General features: G+C 33.5%; 1 long non-coding RNA gene across 1 annotated transcript in view; it reads right to left on the bottom strand.

Annotated features, from left to right (window-relative positions):
• LOC142323160 (uncharacterized) overlaps positions 1-22,480 on the bottom strand; it is a 37,485-nt gene that overhangs the window by 4,408 nt on the left and 10,597 nt on the right. Inside the window, exon 2 of the long non-coding RNA XR_012756035.1 lies at positions 14,680-14,827. This is a non-coding gene — a long non-coding RNA (uncharacterized LOC142323160). The remainder of the gene's footprint in view (positions 1-14,679; positions 14,828-22,480) is intronic.

Genomic DNA, 22,480 nt, shown 5'->3' with positions numbered 1-22,480 from the left:
GGAGGATGATAACCAGTGGGATCTCACACTTGCAGATCCAGCACTGAGCTCATCTCCACAACAAATTCGTCAATAATTTTCAATATTATTAACAACGTATTTTCCGTCTGAAGCATCTGCTCTGTGGAACAAATATAAAGACTCAATGAGTGAGGATATTTTGCAATGGATTAGAATTACTAATCAAAATCTTAATATTGAATTCTCCGCAGAAATATATAACGCGTCATTACTAGTGATTGAGGATATTTGTACTCTTATTTCGAACACGCCGCTCATCCATTTCGGCATGCCAGCGCTGAACCACCCAGCAGTAGATATCGTCAACAGCGATGTTCAACGTGAACACCAGTTCGATAAGACTTCTTTGGCTACTTTTGTTGCTAATAATGAACAATTTATGCATATCAAAGACAAAGTAAAAAACAGTTTCCCACTAGGAGTACAGAATTCAATAATGCTTCTTACAAAATGCTTATTGTTAATTCATAAAAGTTCTTTCAAGGATTTCTGTCATCTTCAGTAAATAATTTTTATTTTTTTAAATCATACAATACACTTTTTTTTTCTTTTTTTTGTTTTCAGTCATTTGACTGGTTTGATGCAGCTTTCCAAGATTCCCTATCTAGTGCTAGTCGTTTCATTTCAGTATACCCTCTACATCCTACATCCCTAACAATTTGTTTTACATATTCCAAACGTGGCCTGCCTACACAATTTTTTCCTTCTTCCTGTCCTTCCAATATTAATGCGACTATTCCAGGATGCCTTAGTATGTGGCCTATAAGTCTGTCTCTTCTTTTAACTATATTTTTCCAAACGCTTCTTTCTTCATCTATTTGCCGCAATACCTCTTCATTTGTCACTTTATCCACCCATCTGATTTTTAACATTCTCCTATAGCACCACATTTCAAAAGCTTCTAACCTTTTCTTCTCAGATACTCCGATTGTCCAAGTTTAACTTTCATATAAAGCGACACTGCAAACATACACTTTCAAAAATCTTTTCCTGACATTTAAATTAATTTTTGATGTAAACAAATTATATTTCTGACTGAAGTCTCGTTTCGCTTGTGCTATTCGGCATTTTACATCGCTTCGTCCATCTTTAGTAATTCTACTTCCAAAATAACAAAATTCTTCTACCTCCATAATCTTTTCTCTTCCTATTTTCACATTCAGTGGTCCATCTTTGTTATTTCTAATACATTTCATTACTTTTGTTTTGTACTTGTTTATTTTCATGCAATAGTTCTTGCGTAGGACTTCATCTATGCCTTTCATTGTTTCTTCTAAATTCTTTTTACTGTCGGCTAGAATTACTATTTCATCAGCAAATCGTAGCATCTTTATCTTTTCACCTTGAATTGTTACTCCGAATCTAAATTGTTCTTTAACATCATTAACTGCTAGGTCCATGTAAAGATTAAAAAGTAACGGTAATAGGGAACATCCTTGTCGGACTCCCTTTCTTATTAGGGCTTCTTTCTTATGTTCTTCAATTATTATTATTGCTGTTTGGTTCCTGTACATGTTAGCAATTGTTCTTCTATCTCTGTATTTGAACCCTAATTTTTTTAAAATGCTGAACATTTTATTCCAGTCTACGTAATCGTATGCCTTTTCTAGGTCTATAAACGCCAAGTATGTTGGTTTGTTTTTCTTTAATCTTCCTTCTACTATTAATCTGAGGCCTAAAATTGCTTCCCTTGTCCCTATACTTTTCCTGAAACCAAATTGGTCTTCTCCTAACACTTCTTCCACTCTCCTCTCAATTCTTCTGTGTAGAATTCTAGTTTTTGATTGACTAGATTTTTGATGCATGACTTGTTAAACTAATTGTTCTGTATTCTTCACATTTATCTGCCCCTGCTTTCTTTGGTATCATGACTATAACACTTTTTTTGAAGTCTGACGGAACTTCCCCTTTTTCATAAATATTACACACCAGCTTGTATAATCTATCAATCGCTTCCTCGCCTGCACTGCGCAGTAATTCTACAGGTATTCCGTCTATTCCAGGAGCCTTTCTGCCATTTAAATCTTTTAATGCTCTCTTAAATTCAGATCTCAGTATTTTGTTTCTCCAATTTCATCCTCCTCAACTTCCTCTTCTTCCTCTATAACACCATTTTCTAATTCATTTCCTCCGTATAACTCTTCAATATATTCCACCAATCTATCGACTTTACCTTTCGTATTATATATCGGTGTACCATCTTTGTTTAACACATTATTAGATTTTAATTTATGTACCCCAAAATTTTCCTTAACTTTCCTGTATGCTCCGTCTATTTTACCAATGTTCATTTCTCTTTCCACTTCTGAACATTTTTCTTTAATCCACTCTTCTTTCGCTAGTTTGCACTTCCTGTTTATATCATTTCTTAATTGTCGATAGTTCCTTTTACTTTCTTCATCACTAGCAGTCTTATATTTTCTACGTTCATCCATCAGCTGCAATATATCGTCTGAAACCCAAGGTTTTCCACCAGTTCTCTTTGTTCCCCCTAAGTTCGCTTCTGCTGATTTAATAATTTCCTTTTTAACATTCTCCCATTCTTCTTCTACATTTTCTACCTTATCTTTTTTACTCAGACCTCTTGCGATGTCCTCCTCAAAAATCTTCTTTACCTCCTCTTCCTCAAGCTTCTCTAAATTCCACCGATTCATCTGACACCTTTTCTTCAGGTTTTTAAACCCCAATCTACATTTCATTATCACCAAATTATGGTCGCTATCAATGTCTGCTCCAGGGTAAGTTTTGCAGTCAACGATTTGATTTCTAAATCTTTGCTTAACCATGATATGATCTATCTGATACCTTGCAGTATCGCCTCGCTTTTTCCAAGTGTATATTCTTCTATTATGATTTTTAAATTGGGTGTTGGCAATTACTAAATTATACTTCGTACAAAACTCTATAAGTCTGTCCCGTCTTTCATTCCTTTTGCCCAGCCCGTATTCACCGACTATATTTCCTTCCGTGTCTTTTCCAATGCTTGCATTCCAATCTCCAACTATTATTAAATTTTCATCTCCTTTTACGTGTTTAATTGCTTCATCAATCTCTTCGTATACACACTCTACCTCATCATCATCATAAGCGCTTGTAGGCATATAGACGTTAACAATCGTTGTCGGTTTAGGTTTTGATTTTATCCTTATTACAATGATTCTATCGCTATGCGTTTTGAAATACTATACTCTCTTCCCTATCTTCTTGTTCATTATGAAACCTACTCCTGCCTGCCCATTACTTGAAGCTGAGTTAATTATTCTAAAATCACCTGACCAAAAGTCGCCTTCCTCTTCCCACCGAACCTCACTAATTCCTACTACATCCACATTTATCCTATCCATTTCTCTTTTTACATTTTCCAGCCTACAAACCTTTTTTAAACTTCTAACATTCCACGCTCCGACTCGTAGAATGTTATTTTTTAATTTTCTGGTGACCCCCTCCTTAGTAGTCTCCACCCGGAGATCCAAACGGGGGACTAATTTACCTCCAGAATATTTTACCAAGGAAGGCGACTCCATCATTGCTATATGAAAATTCAGAGAGCCACATTTTCTTGGAAAAAAACACCTGCAGTTTTCCATTGCTTTCAGCTGCGCAGTACTCAGAGGACTGAGTGATGTTGATATGTCCGTTTAAGTCGTCCTGACTCACGCCCCTAACAACTACTGAAAGAGCTGCTGCCCTCTTTCAGGAATCATTCCTTAGTCTGGCTCTCAACAGATACCTCTTCGATATGGTTGCACCTTCGGTCCAGCTACTCTGGTTCACTGAGTACTCAAGCCCCCTCACCAACGGCAAGGTCTCATGATTCATAGAGGAGGACAATACACTTAAAACATTAAAATTGTAATTTGAGCTAATAGAAATTAAAAATATTTTGTTATGTGGCTACCCACACATAAAGTACTGCACTCTTTTGTATTTATTGATAAATATATCATTACCTATGAAATAGCTTATAATAAAACAGTTTTCCACCGAGATTACAAAATTCAATAATGCTTCTTAAATTTTGTTTTTTTTTTTTTTAATTCATTAAAGTCCTATCAAGGGTTACTCTCATCATCAGTAAATTTTTTTCTTTTTAAATAATAACACATTAACTTAAAACTTTAAAACTGTAAACATATAAAAAATCTTTTCATACAAAATAAAAAACGTTTTTTTATTCGGCTAGCCATACATAAAATACTGTACATTTCTCTATATATGCATAAATAAATAAATATAGGTAATACGGTTATGTCAGTTCTAACAGAACAATGTTGCCAACTCGTGCACTGCACAATCTAGCAACGTCGTATTTGGCAACATTGTGGACAAGTTGGACACACTGTGCACAATCCGGCGACAGCCCAAGCGGTAACGCTGTGCACAAGTTGGAAACGTGGCGTCAATTTGGCAACGTCGCATATACATAAGTTGACAACGTTGCAGCAATTTGGCAGCCTTGCATTTGGCACCGCTGGCAACGTTATGCATAAGATGTCAACGCCGATTCAATGTGGCAACGTTGTATTTGGCTACATTGTGCAAGAGTTGGCAACGTAGCGTTCGGTGCCGCAGTGCACAGTTCGGCAACACTGTCACAATCTGGCAAAGCCACAAGCGGCAACAGTGCACGCTAGTTTGCAACACCGCTTGATGTGGCAACGTCGCTTCGATGCAAAAACAATGTGCACAATTCGGTAACGTCACATTTGACAACAGTGTGTACAATTTGGCAATACTATTAAACAATTTGGCAACGTCGATTCAGTATGGCAACGTCGCATGTGCATAAGTTGGCAACGCCGATTCAATGTGTCAACGTCGTATTCGGCACAACGTGGCAACAGTACATCCACATTCGAACATTCTACGGCGGTTTCCCTGAATACTCGCGCGACGTTGCCTGATCATCACAACAGTGTTACGTCATTTTTTCTTATACAGGTGAGATCAAAACAATATCTTAATAATAATATTTAATAATATTGTTTTCATTTTCATTTCAGCAATAATTAATTATATGTAAGATTAAACAAAAAATAAAAAAAATGGAATTTAGTTAATTTGCGTTTTAATGTTGTGTGTACTTGTTTAATTCAAACGATAATAATAATAATAATAATTATGTATGTACTTGTAAAACATATATAAATATATATAATTACACATTTTAAAATAAAGATAAATAATAATTAAATGCATTTGAATTAACAGTATAATTTTGTTTTTGTTTAAGTCTAGTTTAGTATGTTTGTAAATAAAATTAATATTTTTAGCGGCGTAAAATAGAGTTAAATATATATATATATATATATATATATATATATATATTGTTATTTATTAAGTACCGTTGATTAAATAAATCAAAGTAAGTATTTGTTTAAAACTACTTTTCTTTAAATACGAATATCAACATATTTTTTTTATTAAATTTAAATACATTAACTATATTCGTTTATTTATTTTTTCATTGTATTCATATAAAAATACGTTATATCGAGAGATGGTAGGAAACGATTCAGAGATTGTTTTCGTGATAAACAAAGGAATTAATTGATTTTTATATCAATAAAGCGAACGCAGGTGTGAATTGGACAGTTAATACGATGAATACGTTAAAAATTTTTATTGTGAAAAAGAAGATGATGACGAAAGTTTTGTAAATCTTAGAGAAGAAGAGGTTAAAAAAAGAAATCTCTTGCTCATATATAAATTATTGATTTAAATGTAGTTGTTTTGTTTCAATTACAACCGATGTCGTAAACCGAAAAAAAATATAATTAAAGAATATTACGAGAGATTGACGTCGTTTAAAAAAAGTCAGAAGAACTGGAATACGAGTAGGAAATCTATAAAATTAATAACAGTTCAAGAAAATTAAACTGAGAAAAGTTTGTCCCGTTTCCGGTACTAAGTCAAAGAAACCGAATAATACAGAAAGCTGATTTGAAAAAATGTCGTATCCATCAACACGCAGAAGAATATCTGTGTGCTGAATGCGGTTTTTTTCGATGTAGGAGCTATTTTTCTATGTAGTTGTTTAATTCACTACAAACGCAAACCTAACTGCAATGCCGCCAAAGAAGCCTATCATTGTTATAAATACTTTAAAGATGGCGATGTGTTTGATATATTACTACGTAATACATTCGATGAATGATTGAGAAAATTGCCTAACATCGATGATATGTTAGAGGCAGGGTTTTATTTCACCGGCTTGTTAGATATAGTAGCGTGCCTAGAGTGCGGAGTTGAAATGTTCGAGTGGATAGATGATGAGCCGTGTGAAGAGCATAAACGTGCAACGCTGAACTGCGTATTGGTCAACGTCGAGGATGAGGAGGCGAGTTTTTTGTCATATTCATGCGCTCGAAATTTTAGCCATGATATATAAACGAATCTCTAATGTTGTTTGTGTTATTTGTTCTAGGAACAAGCTGTCAACAGTAATAGCGTAAAGAAACAATGAGTTCATCTTCGTCACCGTGTGAGTGGGACTATCTGAATGCAAAGGAAATGGATGCGCAATCTACTGACGACGAAGAGACTGCTTGCGTATCCGAGTCCAACATCTCCAGCGAGTCGTGTATTATCGGTTTTGTTCCAGGCGGGAAAATATTATCATTACACCATTTGATATGTATTCTAAAGAAAATCTTTCCGTTATCAATAATCTAAATAATATAAAAGGAAACTATTTCGGTAATAAGACTGATGTGGTAAAATTAAATCTTCGCCACCAATTATGAAAGTCTAAGTATGAGATTGTCAGAATGGAATTTCTATCTTGTATATTATTTGTAAAGTTGTGTATTTTATCTAAAAAAAAAGTTTAATAAATAAATGACTAATATAATTAGTTTTTTCTTGTTTTCATTTATCCTTATGTTCCATTTATTATATGATCTATGGTCGGTGTTGTAAATGATAATTCGTGGATAGAAAAGAAGGACCATATAAAACAAATTACAGGCAGTCCAAGTACGTTATTAGTAGAGATGGACGTCGAAGAACAAGATCGGATGCTAACGGCAATTAATTTCGATCGTTTAATAGACGACATAATAGATTTCAATTCAAAGAAAAGGAGGCACAGCCCTATTCTTCCGGATAATATCAGATGTTTGGTCGTAGGTCCTTTGAATTCTGGTAAAACAAATGTGGTTTTCAACCTTTTGTTTGACCCTAGCGGATTGAAGTTTATTAATATATACATTTTCTCTAAATCGTTGTATCAGCCTAAGTATTTATTTTTAAAAAGTATATTGGACGATGTCAAAGGTATAGGTTACTATTCGTACAGCGATAACGATGTTATTGTAGCGCCGGAAGAAACAGAGTCGAACTCGATAATGATATTCGACGATTTAATATGCGAAAAAAATAACATAAAATATTTCACAACGTGTCCGCACAATAACATCGATGTGTTTTACATGAGCCAGACATATAGTAAAATCCTTTAACAATTGGTCCGCGATAATGCTAATTTTCTTATGGGTTTCCGTCAGGATGAAAGAAACCTAAGACATATATATCACGACCACGTGACACCTGATATGTCGTTTGAAGATTTAAGGACATATACAACGGGACTTGAAAGCGGTCAAAAAACGGATTCGTGGTAATCGATAAGGAGAGAGATACCGATAAAAGACGGTACAGAGTTAATTTCGACACTTTCATTAAAAAGCCTGAAAAGAGCTCAAAAAAAATGTCCGAGGTAAAAACTAAAAATGCCTACACGCTAGTTTGTTGGCTTTTCATAGCGTATTTAACATGACTCCGTTTACAACGGCGTTCAGTAAAAGGCCAAATGACTACTCTGGAGGATCATTAGCGGATTACTGGAGAAATCGCAGAAATTCGCAAAAGTATTAAAAGAAAGCATGCTGAATTGACAAGAGGGAAATATGAATCCGACCTCAGGCTGCGAGAAGACCTTAAACCGCTTACCGATCCTTTGATTAAGTTCGCAGACAAAATCGATTCCGAAGAGGTTAAAATAAAACGACCAAAGAAAGAGATATACTTGAAGGCGCATCCACCGCCACGCGAGTCTGCCGAAGAGTTTAGAAAGAAAGAGGAGCAGGATTATCGCGAATTTGAGAAGAGACTCGATATGGGCGCTATGTTCGATCTGTTAACTGAAGAAGATAGAGTTAAGTCGCTCCTGTGAACATGATGATCGCCGAGCACGCGTACTTTCGGTGCTTTTCAACAAGGGAAAAAGGACCGTTTAGCGAGTTACACCAAAATATGGATACCAGCGGCTTGCTTCCTCTGGAACTGCTCCTACCGCCTGACACGGCCGACGATGATATGAAGGGCGTGAGACGTGGACATACTGCTAAGAGGTTTATTCCTTACGCGGCTCATCACCGGGCTCGAAAAGCTGAAGAAGAAGAAGAGACTGAGCAAAACACGAAGAGTCTTTCGAGTCTGAACCCACCATTGAGCTACTGCTGAATACGCCCGACGAAAAATTAAGAGCGAGCTTGATCGTTAGGACTAGTCTTCGAGAAGGATTGGCGCAAGAGTGTCTGTCTTCCTCTTCCAAGAGTGCAATGAAGTGAAATAAAATATCCTGATATCGTTCTGCATTAATGGTGTACTCGAAAAAAATAGGACCGATTATTTTCTTCCGCGATATCGCGCACCACACGCCCGACTTCTGCGGGTGTAATTGTTTTTCGTGATAAACGGGGGGATTTTCAGCACTCCAAATTCTACTGTTTACGTAGTTTACTGCTGTTTACGTAGCTATCCAAATGAAACCGTGCTTCATCTGTGAAAAATAACGAATCCATAACATTAATTCCCTCACGCAGAAATCGACGGAACCGTTGACAATATTGTAGCCGTTTTTCTTTGTCGAGCTGAAGAAGTTGATGAACCGTTTGAAGGCGATAAGGTCGTAATCGTAATTGTTTGGTCGCCCGATGAACAAGTTGATTTAAACAAATTAATTTCAGCAGACAAACGTCTGATCCATTTATTTGGCGAGGCGAGTAATCGGCTTTGATTTCAGTGACTGTATCTGTATTCAACACTGACGCAGATCTTTTGTGTTCCTTGTTATTAACAGAACCGGTCTCTCTAAATTTTGCAACTAACCTTAATACTGATGTTTTGTTAGGAGCTGGTTAATCTGGGTACTTATGACGAAACAAATATTGCACTGCAACCACTGATTTCGTACTGAAGTACGACTCAACAATGAAAACACGTTCATCTAGCGAAAACACCATCTTGTCTCTAGCAATTAACTGAACGTTATGATTTAATTTTTGTTACTATCGGTAGTGTTCTACTGCGTCGCCGCGATGCTCAGATGTTGGACGAGTCCATTTCAGTAACGAGTAGGGGAGTAAGCTTGACTTGACTTTTGAAATTTCATGGATGAGTGATTGATGGGTTGCGTTTTATATGGGACATCCTGTATATATATATATATATATATATATATATATATATGCATGTCAAAGAAAAGATTATAAAAAAACTTTACCACCAATAGTACAGAATTCAATAATGTTTCTTACATTATGTTTATTGTTATTTCAATAAAAGTTCTTTCAAGTGTTTCTCACATCATCAGTAAATAATAATTTTCCTGTTTAAAAAGTCACACAATTATAAATTGTAATCATAAAAATATGTAGGCACAAATATTAAAATATTTTGTTATGTGGCTAGCTAGACATAAAGTACTGTACTTCTTCTGTATATCTGCAATATATATATACGAGGTGTGATAAAAAAATACGTTGAATAATTTTTTAATAAGGTTACATAGAATTCGATTTAATCTCCTTCAAAGTATTGTCCTTGGCTAGCAATGCACTTATCCCAACGTTGACTCCATTACTGGAGGCATTTCTAGAAGGCGTCTTTCGGAAGGGCTTTCAGCTGCGCGGTCGTGGCCCTCTCAATGTCAGCAATGATGTCAAAACGTTTTCCTTTAAGCACAGTTTTAATTTTTGGGAAGAGCCAAAAGTCGCATGGTGCTAAATCCGGTGAGTATGGCGGATCTGGACAGACAGGAACACGTTTTTCGTCCAAAAACTCGCCAATGAGAAGCGAGGTGTGACACGGCGCGTTGTCGTGGTGAAGAAAGAAGCCATTGGTCCATTTTTCTGGTCGCTTTCTTCGTACGTCGTTAAAAGTTAAAATGCTTTGAACGGATCCGTACGAGATGTTCTTCCGATAGCTCTCGAATAGTCATTCGCCTGTTTGAACGAACCATTGTTTCCACTTTTTTCACAACTGTTTTTGAGGTTACTGAACGTCCCGCACGCTGCTCGTCTTCAACAGACACATTTCCGTTTTTAAATCGGTCATACCACTTGTACACAGTCTTCAAAGTTACCACATTATCGCCGTACACTGATTTTAACATTTCGTGAGCTCCTTTGGTACTCTTTTGCAACTTAAAACAAAACTTAATGTTAATGTGTTGTTCAAAATCCATTTTGCGCGACAGACGATAAACACAACCTCACTCTAGCGGCTCTGGCAGCTGACTGGCAAGCTCGAACGTGTTACAACTTGTCCCTGCCTGTCTCAGTTGAACACGCTATTGGACAAATTACAGCATATGAATGTAGCGTCGGCAGTTGCCGCTGTAAAAATTCATTGACCGTATTTTTTGATCACACCTCGTATATATAGACAGATATGCATATAAAAGACAAACGTATAAAAGATTTTACCACCAAGTGAACAGAATTGAATAATGCTCCTTACCTTATGCTTATTAATATTTCATAAATGTACTTTTAAGGGGTTCTCTCCCCATCAGTAAATAAAAATTTAACTTTTTAAGAAATCATACATTATACTTAAAACAATAAAATTGTAAGCATATAAATATATTTACTCATAATAAATAAAAAACAATTTGTTATGCGGCTAGCCACACATGAAGTACTGTACTCTTCTGTATATATGGATAAATATAAATATATACGCACATCAAAGAACAAAGTATAAAACAGTTTACCACGAAGAATACTGAAATCGATAATGCTTCTTACATTATGCTTATTGTTAATTCATAAAAGTGCTTTCAAGGGTTTCCCTCATCATCAGTAAATATTTTTTTTATTTTTTTTAAATCATACATTAAACTTAAAACATAAAAAAATTGTAAACATATAAAAATATGTGTTCACAAAAATTTGAAAAATATATTGTTATGTAGCTAACCACACATAAAATACTGTAATCTTCTGTATATTTGTATATATATATATATACAAATATACAGAAGATTATATATATATATATATATATATATATATATATATATATATATATATAAATACGCATATCAAAGACAAAAGAATAAAACAGTTTGCCACCAAGAGTACAAAAGTCAATAATGCTTTTTACCATATGCTTATTGTTAGTTCATATAGGTTCTTTCAAGGGTTTCTGTTATCATCAGCGAATAAAAATTTTTCTTTTTTAATAACTCATACATTAGAATTAAAACCTTCAAGTTGTAAACATATTTACATATGTAATCATAAAAATTAAAAAATTTTGTGTTGCGGCTAGCCACACATAAAGTACTGTACTCATTTATACATGTATAAAAATATATGCATGCATATCAAAGACAAAAGTATAATGCAGTTTACCACCAAGAGTACAGAATTCAATAATGCTTCTTACCTTATGCTTATTGTTATTTCATAAATGTGCTTTTGAGGGTTTTTCTCATCAATTAATAAAAATTCTTCTTTTTAAAGTCACACATTAAGCTTAAAACATTAAAATTGTAAACATATAAAAATATGTACTCATAAAAAAAAAAATATTTATATATATATTCTTAAGACTTGCTCCCTTTTTCTTCTTATTAATTTATAAATACATATACTGTCTCCTTATTCTTTTGTAAAAGTAAATAAATTTGTATATTCAGCTAGCCTATTTTATCAACTGATATCTTATATTAGGAATTCATTATTATTAATGCATTTTCAGTCTAAATTTAGAGCTCTTACCGTCAACATGCACATTCATAACATCTATCTTTTCAACAATGTAATGTAAAAATTATATTTAAGTGTTAACGTAATGACTATTATTACTTATTAAAATTAATATTTAATCATCAACTGGACAATGTATTTTATTTATTACAAAATATGAACCAGCAAAGTTAATATATAGTGTAATTGCACCAAACTGAGTTTTTACACCGAAGCGGTTAGTTATTCGTACATACACATTGTAAAATAGTATACTTGCTACTACATTCAATATATACAGAGGTGAACTCTTAAATTTTTTTAGTACTGGAATGTTTGATTTTATATTATACCAGATCACAAGAATATGGTCCACAACCACAGGCGACTGACAGACAACATGACAATGTTATTGAAAATGCACATTCATTTTTATGTTTACATTGATAAGAAGCAAAACTTATCTTTTCTATGTCAATTGTTGTAACTTTTTTTGAGAATTAGTTTTTTAGCACCTTATTTTTTCGCCGTTTGCCAACAGATATCCAAATGCAAAAACCATTTTCATCCAGTCAGATTTTAAAATTTTAATTCTGTTAATATAAACCTGGTACAGAATGTTGAGATTAGACATATCTTACCTTAATTTTATCATAATAGTACTTTCACGGATTCCGCATCCTAGTCATGATTGAACTCATTTTTTTAATTGCACATTAAAGTTATTAAAAAAATAACAAAATACTGCATTACTGTGTGGTTTATTTTAGTATATTAAAATTATATACTATTTAGTAAACTAGGTTAATCTTTTGTTACTGACTTGATGTGACAATTTTTGGCACTGAGAGAGAGTTATGGTATGTGTTCAAAATGACCACCAGCAGCTTCTATACAACGCCCATGGCATTTAACTGCACACCGAACTACGGCTGTTAGTGTATCTGATGTAATGGCAGCACATAACTACGATTTTTTCACGTAGCTCGTCGATTGTTGCTGGTTTTTGTGGATACACATCATTCTTGACGGTCCTCCAGAAGTATCAAATCAGAAGACTGAGGTAGGTACTCAACAGCACCTCTTCAACCCACCCACTGCCCGGGTAGTTTTATCGAGGTACAACCTGACATCTCGATGGTAGTGAGACAGCGCTCCGTCTTGTTGCACGTAACAAGGTTTATAGCCATACAGGTTTTTGATGGCAGGCAAAATCCTTGTTTGAAGCACATCAAGATACGCCTCACCAGTTATGGTACCCTCAAAGAAGAAGAGACCAATCAAACTATGCACTGGTAGACCACACCATTCAGCAACCCCCAGTAGATTCACTGTCCTGTCCACAGGAGTGTGAGGTTTTTCAGAAGCCCAGTAGACACAATTGTGGTGGTTCACACTACCGTTAAGTCTGAATTGCGCCTCGTCAGTCCACACAAACTTCGCTGCAACTTCCTCATCATCGCCAACCATATGCTGAAACCATTCACAGTACTCCATCCTTCGATGGGTCATCTTCATTGCTTGTAGCAGTCTTGGAATGTACATTTTCCACTCTTCAGAATGCATCTTACACTTGACCGGCTCACCCCACTTTCGCGCACTCTCTGGTTCACTGATTTTTGCGGAGATCAGGTGAAATGTTGCAACATCGCAGCACTGGATGCCAGACTTGTAGCCATTCATGATCAGCTGGATATTTCCTTGTTCCAAACACTCTCTGCCAGTGCTGTTGTACCTCGTAAATGTTCTTGTACTTCCAATACCGCTTCAGTACAGCCTTGCATTCAACACACAATAAGCGAGCCCCAGCCATTGTTGCTACTCGACTGTCTTCTGCTGCATTGGCTAATATGACTGGCTTGTACCACCACTAACCACCCACGCATATATATTGAGAGAGATAATATTGATAATAGATATATAGAAGTATATTTATGTTGATTAAAATGAAATTTTACGTGTCTGGTTTTGCTTTTCTGTTTAGTTTGCCATACTATTTTTGACAGTATAAGTTTTCCTGTTTATTTTTTAATTTATCTTCCTCATGTTTTATTAATTGTAGCTGTTTTGTGATTTCCAACTGGATGGTTGTTTATTATTTAGATTATAGTCAGTTGTGGAGTAAGGTCATCACGCACAATTCACTCAAATGGGCAGAATGGTTGAACAGATTAATTCTAAATCAGTATCATACTTACACTTCCTCTACTTTTCAGTCAGTATATTAGAATTTTTCTTTTTTTTGATGCATTCTTTATAAGTTATTTTAACATATACAGTCAGAATATTATTATTCCCTTACAACACAGTTTATGTTACAACTTTGAATTATCTTGGACTCTCTTTGTACACATATTTTCAGAGGAACAATATATTAATTCCAGTGGTGAAATTAATATTTTTCATCCTGAACACAACACTGCTTTGATCAAAGACTTGCTGAAATTGATGAAAGAAAAGACAGCAAGAGTTCTCAACTGTTCCAAGGATGATCCCAACTATAATTTGGATGAAAATTCTGAATCAGAACCAAAAGTTTCAAACAAGAATGATGTTGATCCTAATTAATCTAATAATGAAGGGAACAACCAAAATAATTTTATGAACGTAACAGATTCAAACATTCCACTGAAAAACAAAATAATAAATGTTTGCAAACCAGTTCATAATACAATACCTCATTTATGTCCAAAACTGCTGAGATCTAATTTTTTTTTGATAGTATGACCAAGAATGATGTTCAGTGGGTGAACTGACTTACATTGATGAAATGTTGCAAGGCTTCTACGGCCATTTATCATTTTGTATTTATGTAGTGAGTAAACCTAAAAAATGTGAAAATAAAACCAATGATTCTAATTGATGTAAAAATTAACTATTTGTTAACTAATTATTTATAAATTGGAAGACAGAAATGGTATTTTATAACCAAACAAAAGCAAGCTTCTTAAACTGCCTTAGTGGTCTAAGACTGGTAAATCCAATAACTGAAACAAATAGGAATGTAATGGTTGACTATTTTAGTTCAGTAGAAATTATAGAACAAAAAAAAATAACTGATTTACCTCTCTATAGCTTCACCAAAGACATTACCTTCAATATATCATTTGAAATTGTGATGTTTCTGAAGGTTTTCAGCATAATTTATATTTTTAAGTAGAGTAAGATCCTAGAAGTGTAATGAATTGAATTATGTTTCTGTAGTAATATTTATGTTGTTATTTGTATTATTTAGTTTAGCAAGTTGTGAATATTAGTGTATGTTATTAGAAAGTTGTCAATGTGTCTCATACACAATTTTTTCAGCATTTTATTTTTTTTAGATTTGTAGTCAGATTTCTTGAAGATCATGTATGAAAATTTTGGAACTATGCTACATATTGGCCTGGAACTCATCCTGTAGTAATACTTATTATTAAATATGAAGTAATTTTGTTTTAAAATTACCTTTATTATTTATTCATTTTATATCTTTGTTTTTGTTTATTTTATTAATTAATTCTTCAACCAGGATGCTAGTAATATTAGTGATTGATACTTAAAACTAAAGCATTTAATGATATACTTTATCCTTGACATATGAATATGTTTACAAGTGTTACATGTTTGTCTGTTAATTCCATTTACCAGTTCTTGAGTATTTTTAATCATAAATTAATACCAATTTAATTTTTGTTTTAAAATTCTATCTGATGCATTGGTTATTTTGAATGATAGAAGAAATTCACAATTTATTATTTGTGAACTCTGTATATCTTTATGTATTTTTATGATTTCACTGGTGTGTGCAGCTTTTGATTTGTTGTTTATACATTCTGTTTTACCTACCAATTTTTTTTTTTTTTTTTTTGTTAGAGTGAATTCTATCATTTTATTAATTAATCTGTTTTGATAACTACTAGGTGGACTGCATTTGCTAGTTTTTTTCAATTTCAGTGCTGTTTTTACCCACTTTTAAAAAATGTTTAATGTTATGGTTCCTACTTTTTTCAAATTCAAATTTATTCCAAAAATAATTTTAGAAACAAATATACAACGTTTCATTCTCTGGAATACCTAGAGCAACATAAAAGCTCCAATGCCAAAGGTTTGAGTCTTAAAATATAGCCTAATCTAAATATAATTACATAATCTAAAGCTTATCCCATCGAGTTTAGTTCATATTACTAATGATTACATATAAGAAGGTGTAAATACCACCTTAAAACATTATTGGTTCAACTTACAACAACAACACAAAACCTTTGAACATATTATAAATTTTGAACACTATTTTAATTTTATTCAATCTAATTTAGAAGACAACACACTAGTGTCCTGTATATTGGCAACCCATTTCTTCACCTCTTTAATGAAAATATTTTCAACCGTTGAAAAAAAAAATATTTTCAACTGTTGAAAATATCTTCATTAAAGAGGTGAAGAAATGGGTAGTGTATAACACACTTTATACTATCGTCTAACATGTTATATATTTTAGGTCCTAAATAGACAAATGATTTTCAAAACCATTCTTTAAATACAACCAGAATTTGTGTATTTTCTGCATCCATAGTACTAGTATTGTATACATTATTTATTTTATAATCTTAATATGTATAGATTCTTTATGGGTAAAATATTCAGTTTTTTGAAAACCACAAGAAATGGGTTAAAACAGCTTTTGAAATCCATAATTCTAATTATTCTTTTTTGTGCTATTTCCACACCAGTTAAGTGAGAATTATAAATGCCTGCCCAACATTCAATTCCAAATTCAAGTCTAGATTTAATAAGTGTATTACATATACAAATCAACATTTTATTGCAATAATTTGTGACTAATAAAATTTATATGAGTATAATAATAACTCTTTCCTTAATTTCAATATGTAAGGCTTCCAACTTAATTCAGAATCTTCAATTAGGCCTAAATAATTAGTGGAATTAGTTTTCTTTATAAATTCACATACACAAACAGTTTTATACAAGCAAGACTGTTTATGATACTCTACAGAGAAGGTTGCTTCCTCCCTATCCAGGAAATTAACAAAATTAGATTTACTTGTATTAAGAACTAATTTATTATTGTAGAACCAAACTCTTCCATCTGTATTTTTATATCTTCCCACTTATCGCAGCTGTATTCTAAGGAAGTATCATCTGCAAAGACGAGACATTTTTCTCTGAAATTTTCATTACATAAGTCATTAATGAATATTAAAAACAGAACAATAGAAAGGACAGTACCCTGTTGAGAACCACATGATACTAGAGACCAATCACTTAAATTGTCATCCATTCTGACACATTTGATCCAAACCAGGTTGACATGATACCTTAATCCCTAGTCTCTCCATTTTAGCTACGAGAATTTTGTGATTAACAGTATGAAATGCTTTTTGTATATCTAAAAGCAAAACTGAGAATTTTTCCCTATATTTTTTGCTGCTGTATATGTCTTTAAGTAGTTCACTCAGTACCATTTCAGCACTTCTATTCTTTATGAATCCAAATTAACTCTTACTACAAAAATTGTTTTTATAGAGAAAATTAATTATTATTTTTCTTGACATTTTCTATTATTTTGGATAGGACAAGAACCAAAGATATCAGTTGGTAGCTTTTCACCTCTCTTGAATCACCTTTTTTGAAAACCTGGACAACTATAGACCTTTTGTGCACTTGCAGAAAAATACTAGTTTCAAAACTTCTATTAATAATAAATTCCAGTACAATATATACAATATTTTCAACACATTTTTTATAGAATTCGGTGGATATATTGTCACGTCTCCTTGAATTTTTATTTGTCAAGGATTGAATAACTTTTTCAATCTCCTTTTTACTGGTTGGAGATATAAAAAAAGATCCATTGACCAGTTTTATCCTATTGCCAACTACATAATTATTACATATATTGCCGTAAGTTTTAGATATTGATTTACCTGGTATTCATGTAAAATATTCACTAAATACATTAGCTATTTCTGCTTTATCCACAATTTCCCCTCTGTCCTTGTTAAAGACACAATGAATTTGCCGTTTTTTTGTCTTCATTACTATAAAATTATTTATTGCTTTCCTGTCCCTTTAATATTACCTCTGCTGGCGTCCAGAATATCCTAATAATAAACATTGATTCGATAACTTATTGCAGTATCAAGATTCACAGTTAATTTATAATAGTACTTTTGTTATTTAGTATCAAATGGCCTACTTCATAATTCAATATTTTAATTCTATTTTTTGAAATGCTAATAATCCCATTTGTTAACAATGGTTTAAATTATGTATTTTTTATATGTTCAGCATTTCTGTTTTTTTTTTTTAATTTTACATCTATCAATTATAATTGATATAGTATTATAATTATTTTAAGTACAATAATTATTGTACTTACAGTAATAATAAATCTTTCAAAGATCTTATCAACATCTTGAATATTATACAAAGAACTCCAGTCAAATATCTTTAGTTGTTCATTAACTTTATTATAATCAATATATTCTACATATTTATATGTTTTACTATCTACACTATTTATGTAATTAGTTATCTCAAACTTACACAATCTATGATTGGTAATATATATATGAGGAATACACCTGCTTTGTATACTAACTATTGTTTCGATTTTACAAATGCATGACCTTGACTCATTATCTATCCTTGTAAATGTATCAATAATACTACAAAAACCAGCACTTGACTGCAATATTAAATAATTGTATGATTCATTGGTCATTCCAAGCAAATCTATATCTGTCTCCTAATATGATAATGTTTTCCTTATCTTTCAAATTTCTCTCAAAATAATTCATTAACTCAGAAGTAAATTCATTTTTAGTATAACACTGCAATCTACACACTCCCAACAAGTGAAAAACAAAATTAAATATTTGAAATTGAACTAAACCACATCAGCTGTGGAAAACCTGTATCTCTTCAACACAGTCAACTATTATATTGCTTTTGGGATATACAGTAACCCTCCTGATCTTCGTTTATCATTACAATTACTAAAATTAATATATGTCTTAATGCATACAAATCAGAGTGAATTTCATTACTGTATAGCCATATTTCACTTTAATCTATTACATCTGGTTTAATAAGTAACATCTGTATTGAACTTACAAATTCATTAAAATTTTTTTCTTAAGTTCCTAATATGCTGGTGAACAACAAAAAGAGAACCACAACTAGAATCAAAAAAATTACTGTAATCAAAGGTCGCATATTTCTTCACATGTTTGCATCATTTTGTATGTTTATATCTTCACTATTAAACAAACTGATTTCCAATTTGATTCTGCAGGCTCTATCACCACTGCTCTTCCCAGTGAAATCTTGCCATGTCTTGTCCAAACATATTTGTAATTTTTGTCTTTAGCATACTGTTTTGCTTTTATAAGTAAGTTTTTTTTTAGATACTGTGACAAATGGTTATATAAACATCATTGGCTTCAGTCTATCTCTCTTTTTCTGCCTTATTTAACAATTGTACAATTATTGGATTGATCCTTCCTTGTTTGAATGTGGGTACTCTATGTACAGTGTTTATAATTTCAGGCCTCTATTCTCTGTAATCCCATTCACTTCAACATTTAGTCCCTTTGAGTACTGTTCAATTTCAATTACTTGCTTTTTAAGCATGACTAATTCTTTTTTGATTGTGTAGTTCTCGGTTTTCAACAGCTCATTTTCTATTTTAATTTCTTTAAAGTTTTCATGATAAATATTTATTTATGCTTTCAAATCATAGATTGTCTTGGAGAAGAAATTAGAGCTGTCTCAAAATCTTCCATTTTTTTTTGTCTTCAGACTATTTCAACTTTTAGTTTGTTCAAGGTGACTAATAAAAATTCTTTAGTTAATTCAGAGCTCATTTTTTGAAAAACATTGTATTGATTAACTCTTGAACACAGAACACATTAAGTGGACACACTTTTAGGTAGATTTCATAAGAAGATAAGAAGTAGATTTCATTACCTACTGTAATGGGTACCATGATTCAACTTCTGAAAAAGTTTGACAATCTTCGTGTTTCACATCCCCCAGACCCCAAAACCACTGTCAGTCGAAACGTTTATGTATTCACATATATATATATATATACATACGAGGTGCGACAATAAAGTAATGAGACTGATGTGAAAAAAAAATGTTACTTACCGTTTTAGTCATGTTTAGTGTTGTCTCCTTCAAAGTAGTTCCCCTCTGATTGCACACACTTATTCCAGCGCTTCTGCCATTGATGGTAACATTTCTGGAACTGATCTTCTGTAATATCCTCCAAGACCCTAGTCACAGCTTTTTGGACATCTTGTGTTGTTTGAAAATGGTGTCCCTTGACTGCCATTTTGACTCTTGGAAATAGAAAAAAGTCGCCCGGAGCGATATCTGGTGAATAAGGTGGCTGTGGTAGTACTGAAATTTGTTTTGCGGTTAAAAATTGCTGTACTGACAGAGCAGTATGGGATGGCGCATTATCGTGATGCAGAATCCAATTATCAGCAATGTTGGCACGGACACAAAGAACTCGTTTACGAAGTCTTACTAAAATTTCTTTGTAGAAATATTGGTTAACTGTTTGTCCAGGAGGCACCCGCTCTTTATGAACAATTCCCTTGGAATCGAAGAAGCACACAAGCATGCATTTCACTTTTGACTTTGACATGCGAGCTTTTTTTGGTCTGGGTGATCCCTTTGAGCACCATTGCGAACTTTGGCGTTTTGTCTCTGGATCATATTGAAAAAACCAACCTTCATCACCAGTGACAACACGGCTCAACAAATCTGGATTGATTTCCGTTTGCTCTAACAGATCGGCTGCCACATTTTTCCATGTTTCTCGCTGTTGTTGTGTGAGATTTTTGGAGACCATTTTTGCACAAATCTTTCTCATAGCAAGATCTTCAGTTAATATTAGACGAACCGTTTCTCGATTGATGTTGAGTTCTTCTGCAATCATTTTCACGGATAGTCTTTGATCAGATCGTACGATTTCACGCACCCTGGTCAAGTTGACATCTGTCCGTGAGGTTGATGGTCGTCCACTGCAGTCTTCATCTTCAAGATTCGTTCTGCCTTCACTAAAAATGTTATGCCACCGAAAAACTTGAGCTCTTGACATAACCTCCTCTCCAAAAGCCTTCTGAAGCTTACCATAAGTTGTCGTCGCGTTTTCACCCAATTTAATGCAAAAAGAAATGGCATACCGCTGTGCAATATTTTGCGGTTTAATTTTTGTGACGAGAGACACAAACACGTGTTCACTTATTACAGCACAACTCACGACTGAGCAGTTGCATCAATGTGCCGCTTGGACTAGAAGTACCTTATAGACCAAGGTCAAAGATGGTGTGCCTACGCAAGCTGCAGGGTTGCCACATCTTGCAAAGAAAAATCAGTCTCATTACTTTATTGTCGCACCTCGTATATATATATAAATTTATATATAGATAAAAATTTATCTATGTAAAGTTTTTTGATATCATCACCCATTGGCCCAGGGGGTGGAAAAAATAGGGTTTCAAAGACATACAACATCATACCTCCCTTAATAGTCACAGTATCAAATCGGTTTAAAGTAGTAGTTAGTCCTGTAAACATTACCTAAAAATTTTGTCTGAAACAATTTTTGATATAACCAACCCTTACGGCAAGGAATGACCAAAATATTGTTGGAATTGTGGGAATGGCTTCCCATATGCTAAACATGTGAAACTTGTTTACATATGAAACCATTGACGTATTGAGTGAATTTAAATTGAACACATTTAAACTGAACTAAACTATTGTTTAGACTTACTACTGTGTATATTTAAATTTTTGCAAGTGACAAAGATATAAAGGGTTTTTATGCGCTTACCCAGAAATTCACCACCATTATCTATAGTGACACAGGCTACCCAGACTGAGGGATTGTCTAGGGACAAGATCAGTTGAAGAATGAGTTGTCTGATGAAGAATTGAATGTGATATTAGGAAAGAGATGGCCTGGAGAAATAATATCGAAAATCACTGAAGTTAATGATCCTCCTAAGGAGGGAGATATGGTCTATTTTTGTGACCTCTCTATTCAGATGGACCCGCATGACCATCTGGCATGAAGTATCATGGGCATAATGCCAGGTGATATAATTAAGAACAAAGTGACTACCACAGGAAGGGAAGATTCCCAAGTCAGACAAGTGTGTACACGATATATTACAAGACATCCAAGGGTGAAGAGAAGGCAACTTTTGACTATACAGAAGACTATTAGAAAAATAATAGGGGAAATTGAGTTTTCGACATTTGTTGTGCCTGGTGATAGGCTGGGAGTGTTACTTCATAAGGCGCTGGTAGATTTAGCCAAAGATAAAGCAGATAGAATAAAAGTCTTGAAGACAAAGGAAGAAAGTTCCAAACAAGGTACCATTAGTACAGGGTTCAAAAAATCTACCCCGCCTATAGATGAAAGTAGGACAGTAGTAGTTAAATCTGAGGGA

The sequence above is a fragment of the Lycorma delicatula genome, chromosome 4, assembly GCF_047948215.1.
Source record: "Lycorma delicatula isolate Av1 chromosome 4, ASM4794821v1, whole genome shotgun sequence".
Taxonomy (NCBI): Eukaryota; Metazoa; Arthropoda; class Insecta; order Hemiptera; family Fulgoridae; genus Lycorma; species Lycorma delicatula.
This window is presented reverse-complemented; position numbering and strand designations above follow the sequence as displayed.